Consider the following 7,719-nt stretch of genomic DNA (forward strand, 5'->3'; position numbering starts at 1 on the left):
GGGGGGGGGGGGTTGTTCCCACTGCTTGAGGGGACAGGTGAGCGCTGTGGGCGCTGGTCGAGTGCCGAAGGTCCCAAGATTCTAGTGGGGTCCGGATTTGAAAAATGAACCTTCTGAAATTAATGGCATTTCCTGCATTTTTGAGAGGGTTTTAAGGAAAAAATCATGGGTAACTTTTTATTCAATGATGAAGTAAGCAGTTTTTTTTCTACGATTCCAGCCCCGCTGGCGATACGATACGAATCAGTAGATCTTTTAAGTTAGTAGATGCCATACTTTGTACCCTGTACAACTGTTGCGCAATAAAGTTAAACTTAAAGATATCCCGTTTGACCCGTCTAGCGTAACGTTAAAAGTATTGGAAGAAAGTCACGATTTTGAATGGTGGGTTCTTCCCACTGCTTGAGGGGACCAGCGAGCGCCGTAGGCACGAGGCGAGCGCCGAAGGCACGAGGTTCCTAGGGGGGTCAGAGGGCATGCTCCCCCAGAAAATGTTGAAAAATGAACCCTCTGCAATGGCATTTCCTGCATTTTTTGAGAGGGTTTTAAGGGGAAAAAATATAGATTACTTTTTATTCAATGATAGAGTGAGCAGTTTTTCTACGATGCCAGCCCCACTGGTGATACGAATCAGTAGATCTTTGAAAGAAAAATCTTGGAACTTGGATAAAAAGTGGACCAAAAACTGGACTTTTGAGCCATGTGGGGGGTTTGTACCCCCCCCCGGCTACGTCTATGTCGACGCCATTTACACACGTGTCAGCAAAAACATGAAGTACGAAAACAGCGTATCTTTCCTGCGTGTATATATAAATCGTCCTGCTTTGACTTGCTGTTCAGAATGCACGTTACCTCGAGGGCTGATATAGACTTTGTAAAGATCCAGTTACGCCTAGGAGGTTAAATACGATTGATTTAAAACCCTTGTCCTGTGGGACCCGTATATATATATATGGGTTGCACATACAGTACCATCTATATAGCACTCTGCCTGTTGTACAATTTGGGAGTATTTCTCATGCAACGCATCACACCGCAGCGAAACGCAATCAATGCGGAACTAACTACGCTACGTTAGGGCAAATAAATTCAAGGGTCCTGGTTAAGACCTCAAATTATTTGAAAATATTGTGTGAAAATTGGCCACAGGACAAGGCTTTTAACATTGATTTTAAACCTCCTTGGTTACACCAAGCACCGTGATTTCATGAAATATCCCAAAGGAAAGATGATCGCCTTGATAATATAAAAAAGATGTGCCGTGACATTTTATTGCCATGGCGACAGTTTGAAAAATAAAAAAAAACACAAATTAAATCCTTCAACCAAGACAAACAAAAATCAAACTCCATGTAAGAAAGGCACCGACCTGTGTCTCTAGGATAGGCTGTACGTTGAAATCTGAATCACCGTGTCTTCTCACCACACACTGTAACACTGAAACTTACCAGGCCTTTTATACTAAATGGACTTGGCAAGGAAATACCAGCGTCAGCGGCCTTCTTGTGCATAAAGGATACGTCATGCTCAACGCTTCCTGTCGGCTAGCTGGAACTTGTAGCTGGGAAAACTTCCTTCTTCTTTCTGATGATCTAAATCTTGGCAAGGAAACAATTAACTGTAAGAGAAAACGCCAGCGGCCTTTTTTTTTAAGAGAGACATATACATGTGTTTGTGCAGCAATTTTGACGCTTCCTGTCGGCTAGCTGGTAGTTGTGGCTGTGAAAACTTCCTTCTTCTTTCTGATGATCTGAATCTTAATTGAACTTGGCAAGGAAACAACTGTAAGAGAAAACGCTAGCGGCCTTCTTTTTTTTTCTTCTTTTTTTTTAAAGAGATACGTGTACATGTTCTTATGCAGCAATTTTGACGCTTCCTGTCGGCTAGCTGGTAGTTGTAGCTGGGAAAACTTCCTTGTTACCTCCGCCAGGAGGTTATGTTTTAGGTCTCGTTGGGGAGAGTGTCTGCTCCGTTCCTTCATTACCTCCGGGGAAGGAGATATCCTTCCGCGAGGAGGTTTTACTATTGTTCGAAACATTTCTGTCAGCAGCTGTTTCTCGCGATCGGCTGGACGGATTGGTCTGTTGTTCGGTATACGTATTGCTATTGGGCTGCAGATGATGCAGAACGTTTTTGTTTAATTGCATATGTGTTTATGGGCGTCGAAATAAAAGGTTTTTAAGTGCTCCGGACACCCCCGCCATGCTGAAAATGGAATTTACCATGTTGTTAAGGAATGGGGAGGTTGCAGTTTTGGGTCTTAGCATTCAAAAGGGGTCAAACAGAGGGGTGTCTGGTTCCGATAAAAATTTTGGGTGACGGCGTAGCAATGACGGCGCGGGATGACGGCGGGGGTAATGGCGCTGGTGACGGTGCAGGCATGGTGGTAGGGAAATAACCATGGTGCAGGCTGTCAGACACGTTAATCAACAGTCCATACCGAACCAACCGTCAGTAGCCATCAAACACATACAAACATATTACGCAACTTCCATACTACACACAAACAAATAACCTAAACCAATAGAACACAAAAAACCCGGAGGTTTGAAATCTACGATTTCCCTTGTTTGGTCTTTCCATCCGTCCGTTTGTCTGTGATGGCTTAAGAATACCTAGGAGAGTATCTAGACATTTAGTTTATTGATAGGTTTCGGTATGAATTACTATAGATTACTTACTAAGTAAAAGGTTCATAGTCATGGTAGGTTTCGGTATGAATTACTATAGATCATTTAATAAGTAAAAGGTTCATAGTCATGGTAGGTTTCGGTATGAATTACTATAGATCATTTAATAAGTAAAAGGTTCATAGTCATGGTAGGTTTCGGTATTAATTACTATAGATTACTTACTAAGTAAAGGGTTCATAGTCATGGTAGGTTTCGGTATGAATTACTATAGATTACTTACTAAGTAAAAGGTTCATAGTCATGGTAGGTTTCGGTATGAATTACTATAGATTACATAATAAGTAAAAGGTTCATATAGTCATGGTTCATGTGATTTAGCGTGTAAAAAGTATCATGAAATATGAATACAATACATGGAATGCCACCTATATAATCTATATGCCCATAGATACTGCGTTATACAACCTTGAAGTCTACCCAGCCCCCCTCCCCCTTCTGGGTTGACCCTTTCTTTAGGCCACACCGCCTTAATTTTGTGGATGACGGGTGAATAAAAAAAATTCCGGCCCAAAATAAAAATGCTACTAAAACACAGGAATACAAAGCTGGTATTGTGAATTTGCGGCAGTGCGTGGCTTTTTGCGGAATTTATGAATCGGCAGTGTACGTATGTACTGAATTCTTGAGTCCTTGAGCTTTGGTAGCCTGGGCGCCATCTTTCAGAGTTACCGCCGGCTCCGTATTATCGCTAAGTTCCCAGGTCTAGAACCAGGCCAGAGCCTCGGAGGACGTGATCTTTTTTTTTGGAGAACAGGCGAAAATCAATGCGCGCGTGGATGTCATACATAAAATTAAATCGGTGTGGCCTTAATTCCCATCACCCCTTTTTGGGGTCGACGACCCCGTTGTAGGAAGCACATTATTGGAAAGGAACTGTCCTCCGAAGGAAATGAAATGTGATTGTCACGTCTTTTGGAACAATCTATTAACCCTCAACAGTACACCTTCCCGGACTGATTACAACAGTTTTGTTTTCAAATTTGGAGAAATCATCAACATGCTACCAGCTCAATTAGTTTGCTCAATTCGGGGAAACGAAATTTTCTGCACTGTATTGAGGGACAACTTTGTGGGTGACAATTACGTGAAATTTCATAAAAAAAAATCTTAGAAACAAAAAAAAAATGTTACAGAATATATACTGCTGGGGTCCGCGCGGACCCCAGGTGTACGGTTTAGGGTTTTAAAGACAAGATGTTTGCAGAGGCCACGCTTACTCGATTAAAATTGATGACATCCTCACGCAAATTTTTAGAAATTGAATACAAAAATGTTTGGGACTATACTTTTTCTTTAGGTTTCCTTTCTTTGTGTTTAGTCATTTGTTCAGCCTTCCAGACTGCTAAGGCCACACTGATATAATTTTATGGATGACATCCTCTGACGACCCCCAAACTAGCGCGCGCGGGCGAATAAAAAAAATCCAGCCAAAAAAATGCGGTGAAACAACAGGAACCCAAAGCTGGTATTGTGAATTTATTGTAGTACAGGGCGACTTTTACGTCAAGCTGGCACATGCTGGCCTCTTGTTGCATTCAAGAGTCGGCACTGCGCTGAGTTCTTTTTTTAGAACAGACGGAAATCAATGCTCGCGTGGATGTCATCCATAAAATTAAGTCAGTGTGGCCTAATTTGGGGATGAAATCAGTGTGTTGCCCCATAGTGCCTCCTCTTGTAAGCTATCAAGTCTATTTGGTCAATTTGTACTATTTTTCCAGTATCCCGAGCAGTCGTTCCTACATACTTCTGCTAACAACGTCTGATCCATTTGTATACCGTTTAAAGTTAAAACTTTTGATCCAACACAAAAATTCTCTCACCTAGAGCTTTCAACCAGTCACTCTGGTCTTCCTCAGTAGACTGACCCAGTGAAGCTTGCCACGTGGCTTCTTTGAAGTGTGACGTCAACACTGGGTCAAAGGTATCTGGTAGACGATGTCGGCCCCCGTCGCGGTTCAATGTAGGGCGATGGGCCCTGATGTAAATGGCTTCCTTCACCCCTCTCAAGAAATAGTCTTGTTCAGTGTCTAAAATCCTTACAGTGTCAAGTGAGACATGGTGTCCGGGTGACTCTATGTGAATGTGTTTAGACACCTCTGAACTGGCAGAACTAGGCCGTGTATGTTCCTGAAACCTGGCTTTTAGAGACCTCTCCGTTTCACCAATATAAGTTTCCTGGCAGGGCCCCCTGTTGTTCTTGCCCTGGCAGGGGATGTGGTAGATGACACCACACTTCTTCTCTTTGATAAAACCCCCAAAGAGAAGAAGTGTGGTGTCATCTACCACATCCCCACTGGGGATCACTGGGTCAGTCTACTGAGGAAGACCAGAGTGACTGGTTGAAAGCTCTAGGTGAGAGAATTTTTGTGTTGGATCAAAAGTTTTAACTTTAAACATGTAACTACCAACACAGATGAACTTTCATGATAGCATTTGTATACCGTATACAGTATACATGTATGTGAACAAAGCTGGTCTACAGCGTCTCAGCATCCTTCGTCCTTGAGGCATTTTGTTTAGAAAGTTTCTAAAAAAAGGGTTTAGGTCTTTCTAAATTGTTCTGAATTGCTGTTCTACACCAAGGATTAGAGAAAAAAGTTATTCTAAACAGAAAAATTATTCTAAACAGACTGGTAATTAAGGTCTGGTAGAATTTGCCTCAAGAGTATGAGAGTGCGTTTCAAAAGTATCAGGGCACAGTGTGCCGGTTTGGAAACGTTTGTTTATTTGTTTATTTGAAGGATCTCCATTAGTGAATATAAGCATACGCTTATACTCACTATTCTTCCTGGAGTCTTAAAAACATATTACAAACTTATAACACAAACGTATATACACTTGCTTGTTGCCACACATAAAATACAACAACCTGTAACTATTACTTAACTTAACCTATCCTATTCTATATACAACAAAGTAGTGAGATAAGAGATTGTTTGAGGGGTCAGAGGTCAATGCAATAAATAATACATGTACATACAAGTTATATATTTACATTTAAAAATCATTATGCTACCACCAGTGCTGCAGGGGTCTGTTTGTGTATGTTTGTGTTTTAACCTGTCCTTGACGTGTTTTTTAACGCTGATGGTGCGGATGATTTGATGTGTTGTGGGAAAGTGTTGTAGGATTTTGTGCACCTGTACAGAAATGTCCTAGTAGCAGAGGAAATTCTGGGTTTTGGTAGTCTGAAGCCTCCCGCCTGTGAAAGTCGTGTGTTGTGTTGGTGTGTGTTGTTGATTCTGCGTAGTTTATTGTAGATAGTTACAGGTTTGCCAGTAGTCAGGAGTTTGTGGAACGTGGAGAGTGTGTTTGTGTAAAGTCTTTCGTTAACTCTGGGCCAGTTTAATCTACTGTGCAGTTCGTCGATCCTGCAGTTATACTCCGCATTTAACACAAGCCTAGCCGCCTTATTTTGTAAAATCTGCAACCCGCTCAGGTTAGACTGAGATCTGGACGATAGAAGGCAAGAGCAGTAGTCCAGATGACTCAGGACAAGTGTTTGAGTTGCCGTCTTTAGCGTGTCACCCATGAGAAAGTCATGTGATCTAGCAATTGCTGCTAGAGCACTTGCCATTTTGGATTTAACCTTGTCAAGGTGTTGCGCTAAGGTTAACTGCTGGTCCAATAATAATCCAAGCAGTTTCGCCTGCTCTACCTGTTCAATCGGCTTGTTGTGCATTGAAAGCTGTAGGGTTGGTTTGTGTTTTAGTTTGTGTCTAGTTCCGAAGACTATGGACTTGGTTTTGTCGACATTTAATATTAGTCTGTTGGCTTGAACCCAGTCGCTGATGTGTGTCAGTTCAGACTGAAGAATGTCCCTGCTAAATGATAATGAATTTTTTTCATATCATAAGCAAGGCATAAGTAAATCCTAAGCTTATTTATGCCAAATAATTATTTTGATACTGTACATTTAAATATGTAATGTCCTGTGTAAACTAAGTGCAATGTACGTTATATAAAGGCATAATTTAGCCTTTGGCTGTTACGCCTTTTTATGATTGATTGATTGATTGATTGATTGATTGATTGATTGATTGATTGATTGATTAACAATAACAAGACAACAACTCTACAACCTACAATGTTTTTATCCCCACCATTTATTCCATACCAAATCACACAATGAATTTACATTTGTATGACAATGAATTGACAATGAATTTACATTTGTATTATACTGAAACAAATCACCAAACACAGCACTCAAGAATCTGCTTTCCATTCTACGTGCAAATTGAAATACACCCACAGCCGTTCTTGCAAAAAAAGCTAGATTTCTAAATTTAGCAACATAATAAGGAAGGTTAACATTAGACTACTCCCGCAAAATTGATTGAATGAATAAAAATGGAAAATTTATTTGAAAATCTCTTATTTTTAAACGTAATCCCAAGGCCTCTGATCTAAAATAGCAATTGCTAAGACAACGAGAGAAAGATTGTTATTATCCAAGAGTGATATAATATATAGCAAAATGTCTCTTCAGGGAAGAGATGGAAAACATTCACAAACGATAAGAACTCTTTCCATATTAATCAATTAAAGATAACAGTGCATTGTAAAGTATTACCTTCTGCCTTAAAAAAATTCGAAACTCATTTAACCCTCAACAGTACACCTTCCCGGACTGATTAATCTGTACACCTGGGGTCCGCGCGGACCCCACAGCAGTTTTTTGCTAATTTTTAGAAATTATCAACATGCTACCAGCTAAATTGTTTTGCAAACTGATGTGGGAACCTCTGTGTCCACATTACATACAAAAATCATACATTTTGAACTTTTTCTATTTTTTGGTGAAGAAAAGAAGACAAGAAGAAATACCCGATTTTTAAACCCATTTCAGACTGAAGGGGCTTTTGAGGCCCAACTTTGATCTCAGATAGCGGCTAAACGGCTTGCACTAGAAGTATCAAATTTGGAGACCTTTCCTAAAATGTCTCTGGAAAAGAGTTCATATTAGTTTAATACTAGTAAGTTGATGATTTTTTCTGTTGCCATGGCAACGGGTTTCTAGCAG

At 40.5% G+C, this 7,719-nt stretch overlaps 1 protein-coding gene across 1 annotated transcript in view; it reads right to left on the minus strand.

The window, feature by feature from the left end:
- The window catches only part of LOC109472064 (D-galactoside-specific lectin-like), a 3,569-nt gene extending 2,079 nt beyond the window's left edge, over nucleotides 1–1,490 (minus strand). The window contains exon 1 of the mRNA XM_019771638.1: nucleotides 1,370–1,490. The gene's annotated coding sequence lies outside the window, so the exon portion shown is untranslated. The remainder of the gene's footprint in view (nucleotides 1–1,369) is intronic.
- Between the last annotated feature and the right edge of the window lie 6,229 nt (nucleotides 1,491–7,719).

The sequence above is a fragment of the Branchiostoma belcheri genome, unplaced genomic scaffold (assembly GCF_001625305.1).
Source record: "Branchiostoma belcheri isolate BF01 breed outbred unplaced genomic scaffold, Haploidv18h27 scaffold264, whole genome shotgun sequence".
Taxonomy (NCBI): Eukaryota; Metazoa; Chordata; class Leptocardii; order Amphioxiformes; family Branchiostomatidae; genus Branchiostoma; species Branchiostoma belcheri.